This window comes from Ovis aries, chromosome 1, assembly GCF_016772045.2.
Source record: "Ovis aries strain OAR_USU_Benz2616 breed Rambouillet chromosome 1, ARS-UI_Ramb_v3.0, whole genome shotgun sequence".
Lineage (NCBI taxonomy): Eukaryota > Metazoa > Chordata > Mammalia > Artiodactyla > Bovidae > Ovis > Ovis aries.
Window position 1 is genome coordinate 143,106,639 of NC_056054.1, and position 26,167 is coordinate 143,132,805.

At 37.2% G+C, this 26,167-nt stretch overlaps 1 long non-coding RNA gene across 4 annotated transcripts in view; it reads left to right on the forward strand.

The window, feature by feature from the left end:
- Nucleotides 1–25,343, forward strand: part of LOC106990868 (uncharacterized) — a 34,895-nt gene extending 9,552 nt beyond the window's left edge. For all 4 annotated transcript variants that reach the window (XR_006055728.2, XR_009600820.1, XR_009600818.1 and 1 more), the window contains one exon: nt 7,083–25,343. This is a non-coding gene — a long non-coding RNA (uncharacterized LOC106990868). The remainder of the gene's footprint in view (nt 1–7,082) is intronic.
- Nucleotides 25,344–26,167: the final 824 nt, after the last annotated feature.

Genomic DNA, 26,167 nt, shown 5'->3' on the forward strand with positions numbered 1-26,167 from the left:
AATAAATATTATATTCAATTTCAAAAGATATAAATAGAGAGTATGCACAGATTATCTTTAAACTTCAAGTTGGGAACTAAATACACTTACGCATTGACCTAGTCCATGGCATTGCAGAGTCGGACACGACTAAGCCAGTATTTTATATATTCTTAATTGATAATAGTGATAAAATTTATAAAGATTCACTAATAGAGTGTTATCTGCTCAAAAATTTCATTACACTTAAACAACATTTTTTCTGAATCAAGAACAAAGTGTCTTTCTTCCTTCCTTCATTTGAGAAGCTAAAATAAGTTTTTGTCCTTAACTTTTACCTTAAAGCTCTGGCTATGCAGCTTATAGCCGGTTTTACAAGATATCTTTACATCTTCTTCCACAAGGACCTCTCTGATATTTAGAGCCAATCCTGGCAGGAGTTTTGAGGTTTTAAAACAATCACAAAGTTTTCTTGTTTCTAATGATTCTCCAGGACTGTGAGAACTCAGGTATGCTGGAAAGGTACTTGAAAAGAACAAGAAGTTCAAGATGGCTTTGTTCCATTCAAATTAGGGTAGCTGCTTTACTGCTACAAATATTTTCTCCCCCAGTAAAGCTGTTTCTCTGTGTTTTTCCCATCCCCCAAACTTAGCATTTTAGATCACATATGCACACAAGGAATGTAGCAGTATTATCAACAAGTAGTCCATATTTTTGTTAAGTAAACTGGGGAAATTAGAACTGATTTCTTATTACTGAAAAGATGCTGTTGTCAGAATAAATGACTGCTTGAGCAAGAAGGGGAAATTCAACCACTTGTCAACCCCCATCTCTCAGGGCAAGGTTGCATTCAGGCTAAAAATGAGAGGCTAACCAGTTGAAAATGAAGACTCTTTACATACTCTTTTGGACTCAATTCTTATTTCATTGTCTCCTAGGAAGGAGACTGGAGAAGGCAGTGGCACCCCACTCCAGTACTCTTGCCTGGAAAATCCCATGGACGGAGGAGCCTGGTGGGCTGCATTCCATGGGGTCGCTGGGAGTCGGACACAACTAAGCGACTTCATTTTCACTTTTCACTTTCATGCACTGGAGAAGGAAATGGCAACCCACTCCAGTGTTCTTGCCTGGAGAATCCCAGGGACAGAGGAGCCTGTTGGGCTGCCGTCTATGGGGTCGCACAGAGTCAGACACGACTGAAGCGACTTGGCAGCAGCAGCAGCAGTAGGAAGGAGACTGTGTTTTCCCTCCCAAGCAACTAGCAGCAGAGGGTATCTTTTCTTGGACAAGCTGAAATTTGTCTCCTTGTCAAAGGACATGGACGAGGTCAGAGAAGACGTCTGCCTCCCAGAACCAAAGTGCAGAAATGGTGATTCTGGTTCATGACAAGAATGACGAGTTCTTATCGGCAGAGCAATCAAGCAAGATGCCATCGTGCTCACTGGACCAAAATTGCAGCTTTGATTGAAAAATTATATAGAGGACTTTTTGAGCCATGCCAAGAACCCCTTTCCCATTTTAGTGTCACCAGTGGTTAGTTTGCTTATTACGTGTGACATCATTTTTTAAAAGCCACGAAACCATGCAAAGAATAGAAAGACCATAATATGAACCAAGGGGATACCACTGCTCAAAAAGCAAAAATGCTAGTGCATTAAACATGTCCTCTGCATGGGCAGAGGAGCCCAGTGGGCTACAGTCCGTGGGGTCGCAAAGAGTCAGACATGACTGAGCGGCTAACACACTGCAGGGATTAAAAAGAGTAAACTATTTGAAACCGAATGAATGTGATTGGAATATTTCTACATGTCTTTTCGCTCCAACTTTTTATTTTGAAAAATTGAAAATGTACAGAAAATTGCAAGTACATGCGTATGCCCTTAATGTTGGTGGTGTTGTTTAATTACTCAGTCATTTCCAACTCTTTTTACAACCCCATGGACTGTAACCTGCCAGGCTCCTCTGTCCACGGGATTCTCCAGGCAAGAATCCCACTGGAGTGGGTTGCCATGCCCTCCTCCAGGGGATCTTCCTGACCCAGGGATTGAACTGCATCTCCTGCACTGTCCCCTGCATTGCCAGGCAGGTTCTTTACCACTAAGCTACCAGCAAAGATACAAATAGGGTATCCTCTATCCATAGTGGCTATTTGGCACTTGGAAGCGACTAGTCCATTCTGAGCTGTGCTGTTCTATATGCCTTTCTAAAATTAAATACTTTTTAGAGTTTTCTGAAAAGTGAATAGAATCTTGGCCCCTAAACCAAGCAGATAAAAATTATATATATATGTACAACATATTATATATACACAAATATACATGGATTTATATTAATAAATATAAAGAACATGTATTTGTGTATCTCTGAGTACATATGTTTCTCCATGGATCTAGTCTTCATTTTCAGTAAATCACTGAGAAAAAGGTGATTGTTTAGAAAGGCAGGATGAAAGGGTAGTCATCCAGCTTTTAAAATGTTATTCATGTTTCTCCTAAGGAGTAGATAGAAGCTTGATGAGAATTTTATTTATTCTCACATGAAGTATATAATAAAGTAGAAATAACAGAATTTTTCCTTTTTGTAAAATAAAAACATATATCAAAAATGGAAAATTTAAACACCAAGACAATGGTGATAGTGATTTTACAAGAGTTTAGATCTAAAACTTATCTGTTTGAAATACTTTTTCTTCCTTCTCCTGCTCCAATGCAAGCTGAAACATAAATATAGAATTGTTAAATTCATTTGTAACGTGGTCTAAATCCAATATTCAATATTCAAAGATTCAATACACTGTTGGTAAAGGGGGCTTCCCAGGTGGCGCTAGTGGTAAAGAACCTGCTTGCCAATGCAAGAGATGGAGATTTAAGAGACATGGCTTTGACCTCTGGGTTGAGAAAATCCCTTGGAGAAAGGCACGGCAACCCACTCCAGTGTTCTTTCCTGGAGAAGCCCTTGGACAGAGGAGCTTGATGGGCTATGTTCCGTAGGGTCACTAAGAGTTAGATGTGACTTAGCAAGCATGCAGTTACATGCCCAAAGGAATGCTGTTTGCTTCTAATTAATCCCTCTCTTTGCAAGATGATTCTTTCACGCTTTTTTTTTAAAGCATACTTTTATTACTATCCACGGAAGTTTTATGTCATGCTTCTGGGTAAGTAGATTTGAACCTGACAAACTTGTTTAAAACCAAACAGGATGATAAGATTGATAAAACTGCCTGTATTAATCTGCTTAGGCTGCCATAATAAAATGTCATAGATTGAGTGGTTTACACAACAGAGATTTATTTCCCACAAATCTGGAGGCTGGAAGGCTCAAGATCGAGGTGCTGTCATGGTAGGTTTCTTTCTGAGGTCTCTTCTTTAGGTTGTAGGGGTCTGCCTCCTGGCTGTGTGCTCACTTGGCCTTTTGGTGTGTAAGCTTGAAGAGAAAAAGAGAGAGAGAGAGAGAGATTTCTCTTCTTATAAAGCTACTAGTCCTATCAGATTAGGGTCCCACCTAACATTTGAGTTTAATTTCCTCCTGAAGAGGATGAGATGGTAGGATGGCATCACTAACTCAATGGACTGAGTTTGAGTAATCTCTGGGAGTTGGTGATGGATAGGGAAGCCTGATGTGCATGACTGAGTGACTGAACTGACCTGAACTGAAGTCCTCCTGAAGACTTATCTCCAAACATAGCCAGTTTGGGGAATATGATTACAACATGTCAATTTTTGAATGATACAGTTCAGTCCACAGCACTATCTGAATTTTTGACCCTCCAAAAGGCACTAGTCATTAAAAAAACAAGGCCAGTTCCATGCATATGTTTGTTTATGGCAAAGCGAAAATATGTTATGATATGCCAGTGTTGTTTGAGAAAATATTCTAACCACTTCTCTTTTAGCTTTAAATCAATAAGGTAAGATATTTGTTTTGCGGGAAACTTGAAAAATGGAGAAAAAATGAAGAAAATTGAAACTATAGTATATTATCAAAACTCTCTGAGAAGCGTTTTTGAGAGTGAAAGAAAGTGAAAGCGAACGTGAAATCGTTCAGTTTTGTCTGACTCTATTGTAGCCCACCAGGCTCCTTCTCTGTCCATGGGATTTTCCAGGCAAGAATACTGGAGTGGGTTGCCATTTTCTTCTCCAGGAGATCTTCCCAACTCAGGGATCGAACTCAGGTCTCCTGCATTGCAGGGATACTCTTTACCCTCTATGCCACCAGGGAATTTTGACAGTACCTTTTCTAAATATATATAAAATATATACGTTTATTTCTAAATATATATAACACATATTTATATATCTTTCTCAAGCTTGGAATCATATATATGAGAAATATTACATCATGTTTTTTGTACTTAAAGTTTTATCGTGAAATTTTTTCAGAAAAATAATTTGGGAAATTACTGTTGTTTTCATTTTTCATTGTTTTACATGAGACCATGGGTTTATTCTTGTTTTCATTTACTCATCATTGTGCATAAATATTTGGTGCAAGTCTGATTATTTTCTCAGCATAATTCCCAAAGAGGAAAATTACTAGGTCAGAAGATGTCAATAATTTTTGATACTTGACTCATATTGCTGAATAGTTCTCCAGCAATATTGTATCACATGAAACTCTTACATGATATTTGAGAGGAACAACTTCATTTGCCAGCGCTAGTCATTATACTTAAAAACATCTTTCTCAATTTGTAAAGGAGTCTGAATCTGGTTTCATTTTGCAACTGAGAATTGACTCTGTGTGTGTGTGTGTATCAGACTTTTTCTCCATTTGGAATTGTCTATTCCCATTTTTGCCTGTTTTTCTTCTCATGGAGTCTAAGTTTTCTTAGTCATTTGTTTTTCCGTTGATTTATTATTATTCAACTGTTTGTCATATAACACCGCAGTTTATTTTTGCCAGGTTTTCTTTATATTTGGCTGTATCGGGTCTTAGTTGTGGCATGCCGATATTTGTTGAGTCATGTAAGATATTTTGTTGCCATGCACAGACACTAACTGTGGTGAGTGGGTTCAGCAGTTGCTGCGTGCAGACTTAGTTGTCGTGCAGCACGTGGGTGGAATCTTAGTTCCTCGACCAGGGATTGAACCTGTGTCGCTTGCATTACAATGTGGATTTTTAACTAGTGGACCACCAGGGAAGTCCCCTGCCAGGTTTTCTTTTGACACTTGATTTTGTGTATTTATTTTATAGAAATTTTCACAACTGTAGCAAATCTATCGATCTTATCCTGCCTGGAAATGATTCTCAAATTTAATGTGCATCACGATCTCTTAGTGTTTTCACTAAAACACGGATTTCTGGGCTCTACTATCAGGGAGTAGTTTTCAATAATCTTTTGGTATGGCCCTGGCAACCGTTTCAGCAGTAACCCAGCTAACTTTAAATGAAGTAGTTAATGAATCATACTGAGAAATACTGCCTTGCAATTTCTTACTTTGCATTAATACTTAGATAAGGCTTCTCATGATAATATCACATATAAATGAAAGTGTGAAAGTGTAGGTCACTAAGTTGTGTCCGACTCTTTGTGACCCATGGACTGTGGCCCACCAAGCTTCTCTGTCCATGGAGTTCTCCAGGCAAGAATACTGGAGTGGGTAGCCATTCCCTTCTCCAGGGGATCTTTCCAACCCAGGACAGAACTGGGGTCTTCTGCATTGCAGGCAGAGTCTTTACCATCTGAGCCACCAGGGAAGGCCAATAGCTATCTGTATTTTCTCCTGTTTTCTCATTTAGCCACTTTTCTGCATCAATCTACTTAGTACTGCTGGAATTTATGTTACTATGTGTTGTATCCCAAAACATTGAACCATTTTCCTAGCACAATTCATTGAACAGCAACACGTTTCCTCAATAATTTATAATTCCAATGTATCCTTTACTACAATTTTATAAATATTTGAGCCCTTTGCTGTGCATGTTTTTCTGTCCCACTGAAATGTCTATTCTGGATACTGTTTTCATTACTATATATTTTTAATGTAACTGTTACTATGAAAAATATCCTGTTCTCAGGATTCTTCTTACTCAGAACTATTTTGGCAATTCTTACCTGTATAATTTTAAAACAATCAGTTTGTCATATTAAAATAATTTTTGAAAGTTTATTGGAGCTATATTTAATATATAATATATATATATATATTTTATATCACATCTGTGCAGCATTATAGCTTCTCACCTAAAACTAAGCCCCAAAGGTCACACTTACTAATACTATCATCTTTGGGAATGAAGATTTCAACACATGAATTTTAGGGGATAGAAACATTCAGATTATAGCAACCATAAAGGAAGCTTTGCAACCTGTATGGAAACCCTTGTCTCTTTCCAGCCTCTTATGGTTTGCTGGCCAACTTTGGTGTTCCCTGGCTTGCAGTTGTATAAATTCAATTGTCATATGGCATTCTCCTTAGTAATGTATATGTGTATATATATAATTATTAAAACTTTAGAAAATTAGGATATGTTTTTATTAATATAAACTCCTAAGCTATTCCAATCAATATTAAAACATGGATACTGATACAGGTTTGTGAGATTTTCTCTGCGTAGTCTCACATACATACATATATTCGTATACATGAAAATATAAATTTTTTCATGCTTTGTACTATTTCCCAAGATTCCTAATACTCCACAGTTACTAAGGTAGGCAATGTTGTCATAAGACGTCACAAGAGGTCTGAAATGAGACAAGCATTTGAAGTCTATGACCTAATATATCTTTTTCCTTCAGAGTTTAGAAAATGATTTTATTTTATTTTTTCTGTGATTGAGTAAAAAGCTGTTAAAATTCTATTTCCCTTCAAAAACTTCCAGTATAATGAAGACTTCTGAAAATTTTAAAATTTTCTCTGCCAAGCAGTTTCCCTGTATTTAAGAATTTATGAGTATGTGCAATATATGTCCCCTCTAAAACACAAATAGAATATATTTTATTATTTATTAAGAAAAATTTTGATTAATTAAATAGATATTAGAATTGTACATCGTTTTAAGGTTGTTTGATTCAAAAGAGTATTTGGTTTCAGTGATAACTTGCATTATGAAAATACTTCAAAATGTGATCTTATTTCCTTCTCATAATCTCTCCTCAGCAAAGTAAACAGGAACCGTTAAAGACGAACCTAGTGCTTCTCAAGGGTTACTTCACTGACTCAATCCAACTTGCAAGTGTGCTGGCCTTTTTCCTTTTAAGGACAGTGAAGTCCTGTCTACGAAGACCATGGTGTCATGCACAGGGAAGCCGCAGCCAGGAAGAGGAAAATCATCCCCTGACCAGGTTCAATATTGCCCCCATCAGGAGCATCTTGGTAATGGAAAGTTGCAATGACTTGTCCAGCCGTTAAAAGAGCAGGAGTTATCTGTTTTGTATATTAAAAAAAAGACTTACTGTGTATAGCACAGAAACTCTATTCCATACTCTCGAATGACCTATATGGGAAAAGAATAAAAAAAAATGTATATACGTATACGTATAACTGATTCCCTTTGTTGTACAGCAGATGCTGACACAACAGTGTAAATCAACTCTACTCCCATAAAAAATTTTTCATAGGTTATATTAGCTAATAGTGTAATCTCTTAATGAGGAAATGGTTGCTATAAACTAAAAATAAATGAGCTTTATTTTCAGGACCAAAATAAATAAATAAATAAATAAATAAATAAATAAAGAGCAGGGGTGCAATCAGGCCAGAGAAAGAGCTTTGACTTTCATAAACCAACAGACAGCAAATGTAGGAGAGAAATTGTTATTTTCTATCAAAACTGGAGGCCCAAATAAACCCTCACTGATTTAATGTGCAGATTCTGCTACAACGGTTGCCAGCCACAGGGGTTTTCCAACTGTCTCATGATTCTTGGGCAACCTTGCCTTTTCGTTTGGCTCTTAGTTGAGCAGGCTGTAGGCTTTCTTGTTTAAATTAGGGAAACTCCCCTCTCCTGGGCACTGGTTGGTGGGAGAACTCCCGGACTTAGGAAGAGGAGCTGCTGTATTTGACTCTAAATGACCCTGAGACTTTGGAACCTTTTGGATAGCACAGTTGCTTACTCTTTTTTTTATCAATCTGAAAACCCAGTCAAGTGATACATTTCCAATCCCCTGACTGTCTCATGACCAGCTTGTAGGTATTAGGTCAAACAGTCCAGAAGGACTGTCATAAAGATGTTGATTGGACTCTGTCTCAGGAAAAGTTTACTGTGTCCTGGCAACCTTTATGCTCACATCACCAACTCTGCGAGGTCAAAGGTATTATGTAGAATCATAATGTACTTAAAACTAAATCATGAACTGGGTTATGAGTAGTCTGCTTGTCCCTGGTCTATCAGAGAGAATGGCAAATGGCCCAGCTATGTATGCATTTCCCCAAAGTTAAGACAGTAGAAATGAGAAAAGAGTTAGTCAAGGAAGAGAAAGCTTCTACAAAAGCCAAGTCAATACCAAAGAAGCTGTCTATCTCTCTACAGTTATCACATGTGCCCAAACATTCAGCTAGGTTGATCTGGAGCAAAATAAAGACAAATAGTTATATATGTAGTTTGTTCTAATATAAATGTCACTGTTACAGGGCACAAACTCTCTAGGAGAATACTTCTGTTTCTATTTTATTTTATTTTTTTATTATTATTTTTAAATTTTTAAATTTTACTTTACAATACTCTGTTGGTTTTGCCATACATTGACATGAATCCACCACAGGTGTACATGAGTTCCCAGTCCTGAAACCCCCTCTCACCTCCCTCCCCATTTCATCTCTCTGGGTCATCCCAGTGCACCAGCCCCAAGCATCCTGTTTCTATTAATCACACTTTCTTTCGAGATGATAACTAAATGTAAGTGATGTCATTCTACTGCAGCTTTTGCTTTACAAATAGGCTTTGAGCATTTAATTATATATGATGGATGTTAATACTTCTCTGTTGTATGTGAGAAAGGTTATTATAGTACACAATGTAGTAAAATATTTGTTTTATGGAAAGAGAGAAATACTCAATCATTTTTATTTACATTCCTGGGCAACTTGGGTCATTCTGCCCCAAGAAGTTCTATTTTCTAAAGAATAGTCTATGGGGTGACTTCCTCATAGATTCAGGTTACAGCATGAAACACATACAACCAGGAAACTTTTGCTATGGCATAGTACCTTAGTTTTCTAGAACAGGACAAAAGACAGTTATAATAAATAAATGTTAATAAAACTCTGATTTACTATATTATTTTTAAAGACCTCTGTGAGTTTGAGATAATTAGCCCAATTGTTATGCCCTGATATGGTATGAAGAACAAAAAGGAATCTGCTAGTGATATAGTTTTAAGTGCAATTTTAAAACAAAACATGTAAGACACTATTTTTCTTATGATCAAGGAAAGACAAAATACCAAGTTGTCTTTAGGAATATGTGTTGGTATGAATGCATTTATTTCAATTAAAGAGAGAAATGATACATAAAAAATAGTGATAGAAGATTAAATGATATCTTAAATACAGGTAAAGAAAGAGGTCTTTCTCCCTGTCTCTTTTATTTTTTTGAGCCAATAGGGGAGAAATTAAAGTGGCCAGCAGGGGGCGTCTTTTTGTTTTCTCCTTTAAGCACTAAACCGAAAATATGTTTGAGTCTTGAGTTTTATACACAGGGAATAAAGTCTAAACAAAACATGTTTTTCTTCTCTTTATTGTCCTTTCTTACTTCCCTTCTCGCCACTATTCTTTCTCAAGACCTGTAAAATGTGATTCACGATGTTTAGGTTGACCACTGCTGGCTCTGCATCCACCCCGATACCCAATTAAAATTTTATTTTTGAAAACTTCCTGGCAGGCTGGGAGATTTGGATGATAAGATTCGGCTTCCAAGGAGATATAAATTAAAATTAAATTAAGAGCAAAGGAGTATAGTCTGGTTTGATGATTTAAATGATAGTTAGAGAAACTAGTTTCACCCTGAACCATTTGGGAAGGACTTTCTGAAATGATGGGCTTGAATAATAGTATAAAAGTTAATGAATGGCCATGTAATGTGACATTTTAAAAGAGTATTATGTTTTCTCAGGAACTTGAGAGTGTGTGAAAGGCCTCCAGAACTAATAAGCAGATTCTGATCCATTTAGGAACATAGCTCCAAACCATCTTCCCATCCTGTTTGCTTTGCATAAAGTTTTGCTTGTTTTTTACCTTCTTTGGGAGGCCCATTTCATAAATGTAGGCTCAATAACTTCACTGATAGTATATAACAATATACCAGAGAGAGAACTGGAGGGAAAACTGTGGCATTTTTGTGTTATCCAAGTGAAATCTCAAGATAAATTGAAACTGACCTCTTATAATTTTTCAAATAACCATTGGGTCCTGACAGAGGAGGCAAGCAAGATATCTATAAGGACTTTGAAGTCAGTAATTTCAGGTTCAATACCCACTGAACAAAATTATGTTAGGATTTTGTTTAACCCTAAGAAAATGAAACTTCAATTGTCAAGGTAATACAGGAAATACAGAACATTTATGTCATATTTCCCAGACTAGGACTTGGGTTTCTGAAACCTCAGGATGAGCCTACAGCTTCTTTCTGTTGTACTGAATTACATGGGGATTTGGAAAAAAGAAGATAAGTAATTTAACTGTTAGAAGATTTCAGACACTTTTATTCTAACCTAACAATACTATGATATGTAGTGTGATATAAAATTTAAATGATTTGTCTAAGATAAAGTATGAATCTTCAAGAAGTTTTGAACTTGCAGTCAGTTCAGTTCAGTCACTCAGTCGTGTCCGACTCTTTGCCACCCCATGGACTGCAGCATGCCAGGCTTCCCTGTCCATCACCAACTCCTGGAGCTTCTCAAACTCATGTCCATCATGTCAGTGATATCATCCAACCAGCTCATCCTCTGCTCCCCTTCTCTTCCCATCTTCAATCTTTCCAGCATCAGAGTCTTTTCAAATGAGTCAGTTCTTTGTATCAGGTGGCAAAAGTTTTGGAGTTTCAGCTTCAGCATCAGTCCTTCCAACGAATATTAAGGATTGATTTCCTTTAGGACTGACTGGTTGGATCTCCTTGCTGTCCAAAGGACTCTCAAGAGTCTTCTCCAACACCACAGTTCAAAAGCATCAATTCTTCAGCACTCAGTTTTCTTTATAGTCCAACTCGCACATCCATACATGACCACTGGAAAAACCAAAGCTTTGACAAGACAGTCCTTTGTCAGACAAGTAATGTCTCTGATTTATAATATGCTATCTAGGTTGGTCATAACTTTTCTTCCAAGGAGTAAGCGTCTTTTAATTTCATGGCTGCAGTTACCATCTGCAGTGATTTTGGAGCCCCCCAAAATAAAGTCTGTCACTGTTTCCATTATTTTCCCATCTATTTGCCATGAAGTGATGGGACCAGATACCATGATCTTAGTTTTCTGAATGTTGAGTTTTAAGCCAGCTTTTTCACTCTCCTCTTTCATTTTCATCAAGAGGCTCTTTAGTTCTTCTTCTGCCATAAGGGTGGTGTCATTTTCATATCTGAGGTTATTGGTATTTCACCCAGCAGTCTTGATTCCAGCTTGTGGCATTTTGCATGATGTACTCTGCATATAAGTTAAATAAGCAGAGTGGCAATATACAGCCTTGACATACTCCTTTCCCAATTTGGAACCAGTCTGTTGTTTCATGTCCAGTTCTAACTGTTGCTTCTTGACCTGCATACAGATTTTTCAGGAGGCAAGTAAGGTGGTCTAGTTTTCCCATCTCTTGAAGAATTTTCCACAGTTTGTTGTGATCCACATAGTCATAAGCTTTGGCTTAGTCAATAAAGCAAAAGTAGATGCTTTTTCTGGAACTCTCTTGCTTTTTTGATGATCCAACAGATGTTGGCAATTTGGTCTCTGGTTCCTCTACCTTTTCTAAATCCAGCTTGAACATCTGGACATTCACGCTCTTGCACTGTTGAAGCCTGGCTTGGTGAATTTTGATCATTACTTTGCTAGTGTGTGAGATGAGTACAGTTGTGAGGTAGTCTGAACTTTCTTTGGCATTGCCTTTCTTTGGAATTGGAATGAAAACTGACTTTTTCCAATCCTGTGGCCACTGCTGAATTTTTCAGATTTGCTGTCATATTGAGTGCAGCACTTTCATAGCATCATCTTTTAGGATTTGAAATAGCTCAACTGGAATTCCATCACCTCCACTAGCTTTGTTCGTAGTGATGCTTCCTAAAGCCCACTTGACTTCACGTTCCAGAATGTCTGGCTCTAGGTGAGCAATCACACTATCGTGATTATCTGGGTCATGAAGATCTTTTCTGTATAGTTCTGTGTATTCTTGCCACCTCTTCTTAATATCTTCTGCTTCTGTTAGGCCCATCCCATTTTTGTCCCTTATTGTGCCTATCTTTGCATGAAATGTTCCCTTGGTATCTCTAATTTTCTTGAACAGATCTCTAGTCTTTCCCAGTCTATTGTTTTCCTCTATTTCTTTGCACTGATCTCTGAGGAAGGCTTTCTTATCTCTCCTTGCTATTCTTCGGAACTCTACATTCAAATGGGTATATATTGCCTTTTCTCCTTTGCCTTTCACTTCCCTGGTTACTCATCTGTTTGTAAGGCCTAGTCAGACAACCAGTTTGCCTTTTTACATTTCTTTTTCTTGGGGATGGTCTTGATCACTGCCTCCTGTACAGTGTCGTGAACCTCCGTCCACAGTTCTTCAGGCACTCTATCAGATCTAATCCCTTGAAACTATTTCGCAAGTCCATTGTATAATCCTAAGGGATTTGATTTAGGTTATGCCTGAATGGTCTAGTAGCTTTCCTTACTTTAATTTAAGTCTGAATTTGGCAATAAGGAGTTCATGATCTGAGCCACAGTCGGGTCCCAGTCTTGTTTTTGCTGACTGTATAGAGCTTCTCCATCTTTGGCTGCAAAGAATATCATCAATCTGATTTTGGTATTGACCATCTGGTGATGTCCATGTGTAGAGTCTTCTCTTGTGTTGTTGGAAGAGGGTGTTTGCTATGACCAGTGTGTTCTCTTGGCAAAACTCTGTTAGCCTTTGACCTGCTTTGTTTTGTACTTCAAGGCCAAATTTTCCTGTTACTTCAGGTAGCTCTTGACTTCCTACTTATCCATTCCATTCCCCTATAATGAAGAAGACATCTTTTTTGAGTATTAGTTCTAGAAGGTTTTGCACATCTTCATAGAACCGCTTGGGCTTCTCTTGTGGCTCAGCTGGTAAAGAATCTGCCTGCAATGTGGGAGAATTGAGTTCGATCCCTGGGTTGCGAGGATCCCCTGGAGAAGGAAAAGGCTACCCACTCTAGTATTCTGGCCTGGAGAATTCCATGGACTGTATAGTCCATAGGGTCGCAAAGAGTTGGACTTGACTGAGCGACTTTCGCTCACTCATACAACCGCTCGACTTCAGCCTGTTCAGCATTACTGGTTGGGGGCATAGACTTGGATTACTGTGATATTGAATGGTTTGCCTTGGAAAGGGACAGAGATCATTCTGTATTTTTGAGGTTGCATCCAAGTATTGCATTTTGGACTCTTTTGTTGACTCTGATGGCTACTCCATTTCTTCTAAGCACTACTATGGATTGATCATCCTCTGCTCTGCTCCCTGGAGGCAGATATTTCATTTTGGCATAGTGGTTGATTCAGTAAACTTTTATACATCAGTGAAATTGGTCCCAGATTTTAACAATTAAAGAATTCTTAGAAAATTAAAAGTATAAAGTTGAATATTGCCTTACATCATTTGTATGGGCAAAGTATAAGTACTGCTGTTGCTGCTGCTGCTGAGTCACTTCAGTCGTGTCCGACTCTGTGTGACCCCATAGACGGCAGCCCACCAGGCTCCTCCGTCCTATAAGTGTTTTTGTTGCAAATCTTGGCATCTACCTGAGAGGGAAAGAAGACAGAGGGGTTGAGAGAAGAGATATCAGGACTATGACTAAAACATAACTCTGATTTATATGTGCTGGCATAGCTTTGTCCTCTACCATACCTTAGTTCTTGGGGTTATCCTTCAAAACAGGGAAGAAATGCATTTTTATTACTGGATGATTTAACCAGTGGCCAAGATTATGACTTATAACCTTGGATTTTAAGATTGTCTATGGGCATAATTTGAGCCTGAAATTTAATAGATTTCCTCTCTGGTCCTAAAAGAAGAGGTCAGTAAGGGAAGACTTCTTTGATCTAGTTGTGGTTTATAAAACAGTTTCTGAGAATGACTTTGCAGTGCCACTTAGTCGAAATTACTCCTCAATATCTATCAATACAACTACCCTAAGGAAAAGATGCTTTTTATTTTGAGTCTCTTGATGAGCATTAAGAGAAATGTGCAAAAATAAAACTCTTAATATTTTTTGTTTTAAAAAATACTCTGTTTCCTCTTCTTAAAATTTTGTTTTCTTCTCTGAATAAAAATGAGAAATGAAAGTTAATGTATGTAATCATGCATTCATTGAATGGGTTATCCTTTGAATTTTTCTTGCCTGATTATTATATTGTTTTGATAAAAATATTAAGAGAAAAATGAATGAAAGGTGGATCAGTCAGTTGTAGGGCACTATTTTTTAAAAAAAATTTTTATTGGTGTATAGTTGCTTTACAATGTTATGTTCTTTTCTGCTGTATAGCAAAGTGAAACATATATGCTGCTAAGTTGCTTCAGTTGTGTCTGACTCTGTGTGACCCGATAGACGGCAGCCCACCAGGCTCCTCCGTCCCTGGGATTCTCCAGGCAAGAACACTGGAGTGGGTTGCCATTTCCTTCTCCAATGCATGAAAGTGAAGAGTGAAAGTGAAGTCGCTCAGTTGTGTCCGACTCTTAGCGACCCCATGGACTGCAGCCTACCAGGCTCCTCCGTCCATGGGATTTTCCAGGCAAGAGTACTGAAGTGGGGTGCCGTTGCCTTCTCCCTTCTTGTCTTTAAATTTCCCTCCCATCCAGGTCACCAAAGAGTAGAATTCCCTGTGCTATACAGTAAGAGCTCATTAGTTATGTTTCTGCATTTCTGCTTCTTTTTTGGATTCTGCCATGAGAATGTACCCTGACTAGCTTGCAGGAGAGGTATATGAGAAGCTCAGTGAAGGACCAATGAAGGAGAGTTTTCTCAGGGATACTATCAAGATAAACTAACCACAACTGATCAGTTCATTGACAACCGAAGCACGAGTGAGCATAGCTGAGATCAGCCAACCCATTTTGGTTGAAAGAAGGGAATAAGTGGCTGTTGTCTTCAGCCACTAAGTTTGGGATGGTTTGTAATGCAGCAATAGCAGATTGATAAAGGATCATTTGTTCCAGACTTCCCATTTCAGAGATGAGATAACTGAGACTGGGGATTTACATTTCACCCAACTTTATGAAGTTGCTGCTATTGCTGCTGCTAAGTCGCTTCAGTCGTGTCTGACTCTGTGATACTAGATTTTAAAGTTTTATGAAGCCCCAGATTTTAAAGTTGATAATTCTAGTGATCATTTATGTAAAAGCTCAAACAATCTAATTATTGACAAACTATTTAAAGCTTACTAGATAATTCCAGATAACAGAACAATAAATAATGCTGCTTGGAATTATTTTGATTAGTATTATTTTTAAGTTTAAAAGAGTTTGTTTTGGCTAAGCTGTAGTCTTGCAGAAATTTTCATTCACACAAGTTCATTCTCTTGTGCAATGGAAAAGATTCATTTAGTGTGCTGAATAGTGGCTGCTTTTGGTACTTGAGGGAATAGGCCTGTAAAGTGCCTTGCAGCTGTCCTCTAGAGATTGGACTAGTTTCCAATTGATTTCAAGTTGCAATTCAAATTATTGTCTTTTGTATATAACAACATTGTTTTAATTCTTGACCTTGCAAAAAATATTGAAAAGAAAAAAATTTTAACTTTGGAACTGGAAGAAATGTTGCTGTGGAATATATGTAAGTGTAACACCATATGGGTCAGAAAAGTTCTTTTCAATTGTAAGTCAGGCTTTTGGATCTAAAATATAGGGCTTTTTACTGAATTACACCTTTCCCATGGCATTGCATTCGTATTGAGAAGTGTATATTCAGAAACCTAAGAGCTTGATATTTAACATGATTTCCTTTTGTTAAGCATATGTCCTTTTTTAATCTTTACCTAGTAGGTTATTAATTATGTCAATTATTTTTTCTTTTTGGTCTTTTTGATGATTGCGTGCATACTTAATTGTTCAGTCATATCCGAATCTTTGTGACCTTTGGACTGTAGCCCACTAGGTTCCTCTGTCCATGGGATTTTTCAGGAAAAAATGCTGAAGCAGGTTGCCATTTTTCTCCTCCAGGGGGTCTTCCCAACCCAGAGATCAAACCCACGTTTCCTGTGTCTAATGCATTGCAGGCGGATACTTTACCCACTGAGCCATTGGGAAAGCCCTAGGAACAGATTAATAATCTTTAAATGAATTTTTCTTTCTTCTAATGCTGAGTTGCTTTAAGGACCAGATTTTCAAAGTATATAGCACTGGAATTAATTCACTCTGATGTTCATTAGTTTACTTTTTTGCCAATGTCATTAGTTGGCAACAATAAATCTATATTCATGTTCTGAAATAACTTTATTTCTCTAGTCTTCCTCTCTACAAGCCTAAGTTATTGTTTTATGCCTGTGACAAGGTTCAAAGGATTTAAAGGGAAAATGTGTAAAGTAAATAGTTTGGGGATGAAGAGATCTACCTTAAAATTTAAAGAGCTATGTTTTTCTGTCACCAGAATTCAGAATAGGCCATATTAATATCATTGTAATTATTTAAAACATTTATTGTAAAGATCTTGTGAATGCATTGGGCCTATCCAGATAATCTTGTATAATTTCTGCATTTCAAAAATTTTAACTTAATCAGCAAAATCTTTTTTGCACGTAAGCAACATTCATGGGTTCTGGGAATTAGGATATAAACATCATTGGAGACATGTTACCTACTATATCCTTGGATTTAGGGGTTTGTGTGTTATCATAGCATACCATAGTGTATAGCTGAGTACCAAAGAACTGATACTTTTGAACTGTGGTGTTGGAGAAGACTCTTGAGAGTTCCTTGGATGGCAAGGAGATCCAACCAGTCCACCCTAAAGGAGATCAGTCCTGAATATTCATTGGAAGGACTGATGCTGAAGCTGGAACTCCAATACTTTGGTCATCTGATGCAAAGAATTGACATTGGAAAAGACCCTGATGCTGGGAAAGATTGAAGGCGGGAGTAGAAGGGGACGACAGAGTATGAGATGGTTGGATGGCATCACCAGTGCAATGGACATGGGTTTGAGTAAACTCTGGGTGTTGGTGGTGGATAGGGAGGCCTGTTGTACTGCAGTCCATGGGATCACAAAGAGTTGGACACGACTGAGCAAATGAACTGAACTGAAAAGTATATACTAAGTAATATATTAATAGAAGCCACTGGAAACTAACAACAGAACTTCATTGAGCATTAGCTACAGAGGTATAAATATGCTTAAATTGGTTGTTTAGTAGATTCAGATTCCTTTATCTTTATAAGTTTACAAATTACAGAACTCACTTATGGAAGATATGCACAAAACGCACAAAACTGATAATTATGTATCATTCTCATGTTTTTGGTTTCTAGGCTTGCCAGACAAAGAAAACACCAAATAATACCAAAACAAGCTTTATTCCTATTTGGGTATTTTCATATTACACACTACTTACTGTATAACTGCATCTGAAGGAATTATAACAGACATTATGTAAATTTTATGAAATGAGTGAGAATGTATTTCTAAAGTGTATTTAATTATATCAACAATCACATTTTATTTAATGGGTTGTTTTCTTATGTGGCCCCAAAGACCTTTTAATCTATAAATAATATCTTATGCTTAGCTAACATTATGTAATTACTTTCAGGTGGAATCTTGTGACGTGGAAGCCGTCATGAAAAAAACAATTTTTTTATGAGGCAGTTATATTCAAGATATGAGCAGATCAAGTCAGATGATTAGGGTACAAGTAGCAAGACTGCAAATGAAATTTTGTGGGTTCAGATATTATTGTTTCATATAAGAGAGGAAGCTAATGAGTTGTGGGGCCTGCCCGAATTTTTCATTATTTCAACTCCAGTAGATCATAAATTCAACCATTCATTTATTAATTGATTCATCCATTTGTTATTTTAACATACCTTCAAGACCCACTAGAATCAGTGTAGTTCATTTATAAAGATATAGGCTTTGGTGACAGATTGACATCTAAGTTTTAATCTCAGTTTAACTACTTACCAACTGTATCCAGTTGGGTAAACATGCCCTCTCTGATCTTTAGTTTTGTGACTTATAAGTATAATAATAATGTCTACATCTGAGGACAAAATCACTCCAAAACCACTGTAGACGGTGACTACAGGCATGAAATTTAAAAGACCCTTGTTCCTTGGAAGAAAAACTATGACAAATCTAGAGAGCATATTAAAAAGCAGAGACAGCACTTTGCCGACAAAGTTCATATAGTCAAAGCTATGATTCTTCCGGTAGTCATATATGGATGTGAGAGTTGGACCATAAAGAAGGCTGAGTGCCAAAGAATTGATGCTTTTAAGTTATGGTTCTGAAGAAGACTCATAAAGAATCCCCTGGACTGCAAGGAGATCAAACCAGCCAATCCTAAAGGAAATCAACCCTGAATATTCATTGGAAGGACTGATGCTGAAGTTGAAGCTCCAATACTTTGCCCACCAGATGCAAGAACTGACAGATTGGGAAAGACTCTGATGCTGGGAAGACAGAAAGCAATAGGGGGAAGGGGGTGGCAGAGGATGAGATGGTTAGATAGCATCACTGACTCAATGCACATGGATCTGAGCAAATTCCAGGAGATAGTGGAGGACAGAGGAGCCTGGTGTGCTGCAGTCCATGGGGTCACAGTCTTGGACACAACAACTGAACAAGAACAGCACCACCTAAAGATTCTGTGAAATTTAGAGATGATATGCACCAAAACCTTTATAAATTACGGGCATTCAACACATAATAATAGAAACTGCGATTGTTATCTACCAGCAATCAAGATTCAAAGATGAAGACCACGTAACTCCTAGGTAAAAATAACTAAGGAGAAACAAATAACCACAAAGCACTTAGAGGTATGAGCAAGCTCTGGATCAGGGAGAAGAAAGAGATTTAGTTTTGGGGGGGGTGTCATAAAAGTGTCAGCATGATAGGTGACGTTTAAGAAGGTTCAGGAAGAGTGAATTAGGTGTCCAAGAAAGAAGATATAGCAGCAGTATGTGTAGAGACAAATATGAAAAAGCAGGGAACATACAGGAAACTTTGAGTAATTTGGTTTCTCTAAAGCACAAGGCTTTCCAAAACTCTCCCTCCTCCACCATTTTGCTTTTTTCAGGATTTATGCATAGTATCATTTGCCTAAGGATCTTCTAATATACGTCACTCAGAAAAACTACCTACTTTTTCTCCCATGCTCCTTCTGTATCAATATATATCCCAACCTCATAGTTTCTACCACTGTTTCCAAAAACTGTTAAATTAGTTTGTCTTTCTTCTCTACTAGGTTGTAAATTTTACAAGTTCATTGACCATGGCTTATTCATCATTATATTTAAAAGAATAAATATTCAGTAATTAGAACAAATATTTCTCGAATGAATGAATGAATGAATGATTGGGCAATGGCAGGAGCCTAGAAGAAGTAGGAATGAGTTTGCTAAGCTAAGTACTTTGTATTTTTTCCTATGGGTAGTGGAGAGGCATGCTCAGGAAGGAGAATGAATTGAATAGCTTCAAAAAATGAATTTTAAGGTATCATAATTGCCCAAGATAAGAATTAAGGGGGAATGGTGGAGATCAAGGGGGAAGAGACATATTCAAGACATATTTATGATTTAGAATAGACAAATCTTTGGAGTTATTTGGTAATGGACATAATTTAAATTCCTGGCAGATGATAATTTTTTGATAAGTGGTTCATACTGAACATGCTGAGTTGGAAGTTTCTATGCAGTTCCTGTCAAGAAGCAGTTGTAAGTATTTCATAGGAAGTCAGGAGAGTGGCTAGCATTGGAGAGAAACGTTTAGCAACACAGGTGAAATTTAAACTGTAAAGATGACTGTGGTCACCACGGAAAGTACTCAAATTAAGACGAGAAGGTAGTAAAGCAAAGGATCATGAGCAACATCAACATTTAAGGGGCGAAAGGAGAAAACAAAGCCGGAAAAGCAGATTGGGAAGGAAAATGTCAGAAAGCAAAGAACACTGGGAAGATTTTGTGTAATTGAAACTGAGTTTCAAGAAAGTCGGTGTCATTAAACAAAATAAAATAAAGAAAATCATATGACTTTTTTGAAGAGCAGCTCCTGAAATTAGTGACTAAGTTTGTGATGGTCTTTTCTGCCATAGTTTTGGTAAAGAGAGAAGCCAGATTAAAATGCTTGGATAGAGACATTCAGAGAAGGAGGATTCTTCATACAGACTGCTCTTTAAAGAATACTTTGACTGACGGATGAAGATAGGGTAGTCAGTAAAAGATCAGACAGGGCCAAATATGGATCCTTTTAGTACGTGTGAGCATGTGTGTGTGTTGGCTCAGTTGCTTCAGTTATGTCTGACTCTGTGCAACCCTACGGACTACAACCTGTGAGGCTCCTCTGTCCTTCGGATTCTCCAGGCAAAAATACTGGAGTGGGTCGCCATTCCCTTCTCCAGGGGATCTTTCTGACCCAGGGATGGAACCCGCCTCTCTTGCATGGCAAGCAGGTTCTTTACTGCTGAGCTGCTAGGGAAGCATTTTGATCATAATCATGACCTGAGAGAAAAAGCCTTTGTAAAACAAGTGGTTGAAAATCCAAGATAAATACAGGATTATTGATGAAGCAAGTGTTATAAGGCAATGAAGCAGGATAACTAGAAAGAATTCTGACAGAACTTGAACTTCTCCATAAGCCTAAGGAAAAGGAAAGAGAATTGTACAGGTAACATTCGTTATGATGTGGTCATAAAAATGATGACTCTCTCTGTAACTGTTTAGGGCATTTATCCGGAGGTCATTTTCCCAGTAAACATTTATTGAGGATGTGCTATGTGACTAGCACTAGGATAGGTGTTTTCACATTTATTCCCTTATTTAACCCGAAGATAGATCTTTGATCCCAAAGACAGGTTTAACAGCGAGGCTGTAATGCAGATGTGGGCATAAACTTTTAGAGGAAAATATCTCAGAAATGTTTCAAATTGCACCTTCCAGCTGTATTTCTTGGTCTCTGGATAAGTTGGCCTGTCTTCTGACTTTAAGAAATGACACACCTAGAGTGATATGTGCATGTACAGATACGGTAGTTAGGAAGGATTGCATGGCATGACCATATTTTGTGGCCTTTAGGTCGCAGTAATTGCCTTTTCTTTAGGGCCTGGATGCCTAACAAGTTTGCTTCATTGGGCTGGTTCCAGAAAGCCATTCATAATGGCAAAGAGCCTAAGAAAACATAGACAAAATATAGACATATACTGTGAAGATGATGACCAAAGTTTCTTATTCAAGTTTCTTAATTCTTTTCAAGAGGTCATGGTCATCTTCAGGTGAGATTTAGTTTGAGCCTGAAATCAGAAAATTCTAGTTTGCACCTGAAATTTCATTTTGTTCATGTTAGGACATTGAGAAACATTTATGAACTTTCTCATTCAATTGAATACAAATGAATTAATAGATGAGAATCCTATTTCCTAAATAGTGTTTGGGCTAACATATTCTTATTTCAGAGTTTACTTTTCAGTGATTTATTTAAGATAAAGAATTGATTTTAGCTTACTGAGCCGTATACTGCCATATTTATTTGTGTAATTGTTACTTTTTTAGGTTTGTTTTAATTCAATGAAAGAGTGTTTTTCTTCTATTGACCTTTTTGCCTTTTCTATATTTCTCCTCTGTTCTTTTGTCCCTTTTCCCCCTTTCAGTATGCATTCTCATTTATTTACTATCTTTAAAACTTCTGAGCCCATTAGTTTTGCAGAATTAAGTGTTTAATCACTGTATGTAATCCACTTAATAAATGGCTAGACTTGGAGACTTATATGTCTAACTTAAAAGGGGAAAGTGAAGAGAAAAGGAAGAGAAGGGGAAAAGATTCCTATGGGAAGAACAACTGGGTTTCTTTAGGAAAGATAAATGGGTTTTTAGGAAAACAAATGGGAGATAAGGAAGTTTGTGATGTTTGTTTATTCAGGTGTGAGTGGTCTTTTTCCTATTTTCTTCCTAGCCATAAAACTCTCCCCTCACCCTTGTAGAGGAGGGATTTATGATAAATGAATTCTTTGGGGAGAAATCTTTTTAGACAGAGAAGGGAAGTTCAGAAAAAATTCTACACATTGGTATATTCTGGATCCCTTAATTCTCTGTTTGAAACTTCCCATAAGTTTCATAAATAAACTGAGCTGTCTGATTGCCCCATATTCTACTAAACCAGTCTTTCAATCCTGGACATAGGACTCTCAGTACAGTTAAACAGTTGTATCTCATTTTGGAAGGCAGTGGTTCAAGTGGGGTGGGAAACCCACTGAAGTTAGGCCTTTAAATGGTGCAAACATTAGCACTTAATGAGGGATATTGCTATGGAAACAAAAGGAATATAAACATCAATGGTTAGAATAAACTATAAACCCAAGGATTTCTTTCATTTTTATTTTCTATTCAAAGTGTCTTTAGACGGTATAGTGAGGATGTAGTGACGGCGTTGCAGTCATGGTTATCTCTTGGAGCAGAGTATGGAAGATGCTGGTGTTCTAGTAAAATTTATGAATGATCTTCACTATTATGATGATGAATCTTTTCTAGTAAGTCATTCAGCTTCAGCTTTCACTGCTTTGGGAAAAGGGAGGTTTTAGTCCTCAGTGATGCCAAGTCAGGAGGGTAGGAGTAAAACTAGAAATATTAATTGTTGACAAAATATGCAAGACTGAAGGATCCACTTTAGAAAGAGGCAAAAACAGCTGAAAGAGTATAAATAGAACACTGGAATCTAATAACCCACAAGCATGCATTCTAGATTTTCACCGAAATGTACATTTTTTCTCTACAGTCACCCAATTTTGATAAAAAATCTGGTCAAAGTAAAATCACTTTGTTTACAAAATAAGACTAATCTCATTCCCATATGGCATTTGCTAATTCAGCAAGAAGCTGCTTGCTAATTCAGATGTTAAAGACAGGGGTTTGATCTCTGGGTTGGGAAGATTCCTTGGAGTAGAGAATGTCAATCCCACTCCAGTATTCTTGCCTGGAAAATTCCATGGATAGAGGAGCCTGATAGGCTATAGTCCATGGGGAAGCAAAGAGTCAGACATTAACTGAGTACTCACTCACTCATTAAATTTGGCTTGGTCATTTGCATAAATGTGGCAAGAATGGAAATTGACTACAGAGACCTTTTAAAGTTTGCTCTACTGAAACTTTCAAAAACCTCCTGACTCTAGGAAGTCAAGCCAAGAACTCACCATCAGACTTCATTGGCAGTATCAGCAGATTTGGGTGTATTTGTCTCTTTATGAGGTTCCCCAAGTAGTCTACATTTTCAGAGTCTGTTAATAAGTGACCATCCTAATTCATTGGTAAGGCTTGAAATCCTATGAATCAGATACAACACCAGTTTCTTGTGTGTGTGTGTGTGTGTGTGTGTGTGTGTGTGTGTGTGTGTGTGTGTGTGTTTGAAGACAGCAGTGCAAACACTGGCTTAAAAGTCAAACTAGTTTCTTAAGACTGTCTTGTTATAACTGATGTTATGCACATTATTCTCAAATATGACATTCTTCTCAAAATCTTGGCAAATAACTAATGCTTTCAATTATTCCCTGTTACAGAGAGAAAATACTCTTATAGAATTTATGCACACAACTATATTGCCAAAGTTTCTGCATTATGAAGAGATCAGGCAACAAGAAAAAGATAATTGCTTCATTTTTACTTACAAAGATATAATCTATTCAATTATTAAATATAGCTTAAGAGAAAAGAGAAAGAGGTTCTTTATGTCAAGAAAACAGAACATTAAAGAACCAGTAATATTCTGAGAAAAAGTCATAAAAGAAACCATAATCCTTCTTCATCAATTCTTTCAGTTCCACATAATTAATTCTTATTCTGTTTGATCTTGGGTTAGTGGTTTTATGAACTCATTAGCTTTTCCATTAGTTGTGGAAATTCATACTTAATCCAGTGTATGATCTTAAAGTTATTTAAGCAATACCATTAGATGCTTGTACCTCAGAGTACCTGTTATAGTCCTTTTCTTGAGTCTCTGAGACAGTCCGTTTTCAGGAAGACAAAGCACTTCAGCCAAGATCTGGCTATAAGAGCTTTCAGAAAAGAATCAGGGTAAAACAATAACTAGCTGTGAATCACGAAAGGCTTATAATGACTGTGGTTAAAGATCTAATCACAGTTTATTATAATTGAAAAGGAAATTTAGATAATTTTTCACATATAACTTTTTAAAACTTTTAAAATTCATGTTGGAGTATGAAGTGAAGTTGGTGTGACTCTTTGCGATCCCATGGACTGTATTTCTACCAGGCTCCTTCATGCATGGAATTTTCTAGGCAAGAGTACTGGAGTGGGTTGCCATTTCCTTCTCCATGGGATCTTCCCGACCAAAACACAGGTCTCCAGCATTGCAGGCAGACTCTTTACCCTCTGAGCCACCAGGGAAGCCTACCCATATTAGAGTATAATTGATTAACAATGTTGTGAAAGTTTCAGGTGTACAGGAAAGTGATTCACATATACATATACATGCATCTATTTAAAATGATAATTGGAATCATGACTGATAAAACTATATCAAGATATATCGTAGACAGTAAGGACATTGTCAAATTTAAGGAGATTGTAAAATTTCTAAAAAACTTTTTATATAATTTCAGACATTCTTGCATGAATAACATATACACATACAGATATAACCCAGGAAAGCTAAGTATCTCTACGTATTTGACAATGCTTCACATCAGACTTAGTTTTCCAAATAGACCTAATTAGTTTACCATCTCTGTTTTTATAAAAGAAGAAAAAAAGTCTTTTGAAATTTTCCATGGACTTTCTGGGAAACCTCAAGGTCAATTTAAGATTAGTAAAACTTTATTTAAAATTTGATTTGGGGAAGTTATCAAAAGTGTCAAAAGATTAAAACACTTGATTAAACAGGATTACAGGTCAATATGAAATAATACTTAGTTATCAATTCAGCTAAAGTGATAATAAAATATTTTAAAGAAAGCATAGGAGGTGATATGATTATTCAAACAAACAATTTAGCTCTTTTAACTTTTAGATAACTTAGAAAATTTGGTTCTCGTGTGAAAAGAAGCAAAGCAAAAAGCAAAGGAGAAAAGGAAAGGTATAAGCATCTGAGTGCAGAGTTCCAAAGAATAGCAAGGAGAGATAATAAAGCCTTCCTCAGAGATCAGTGCAAAGAAATAGAGGAAAACAACAGAATGGGAAAGACTAGAGATCTCTTCAAGAAAATTCGAGATACCAAGGGAACATTTTGTGCAAAGATGGGCTCGATAAAGGACAGAAATGGTATGGACCTAACAGAAGCAGAAGATATTAAGAAGAGGTGGCAAGAATACACAGAAGAACTGTACAAAAAAGATCTTCACTACCAAGATAATCACGATGGTGTGATCACTCACCTAGAGCCAGACATCCTGGAATGTGAAGTCAAGTGGGCTAGGAAGCATCACTGCAAACAAAGCTAATGAAAGTGATGGAATTCCAACTGAGCTATTTCAAATCCTGAAAGATGATGCTGTGAAAGTGCTACACTCAATATGCCAGCAAATTTGGAAAACTCAGCCGTGACCACGGGACTGGAAAACGTCAGTTTTCATTCCAATCCCAACGAAAGGCGATGCCAAAGAATGCTCTAACTGCTGCACAATTGCACTCATCTCACACGATAGAAATGCTCAAAATTCTCCAAGCCAGGCTTCAGCAATACGTGAACTGTGAACTTCCTGATGTGCAAGCTGGTTTTAGAAAAGGCAGAGGAACCAGAGATCAAATTGCCAACATACTCTGGATCATGGAAAAAGCAAGAGAGTTCCAGAAAAACATCTATTTCTGCTTTATTGATTATGCCAAAGCCTTTGACTGTGTGGATCACAATAAACTGTGAAAAATTCTGAAAGAGATGGGAA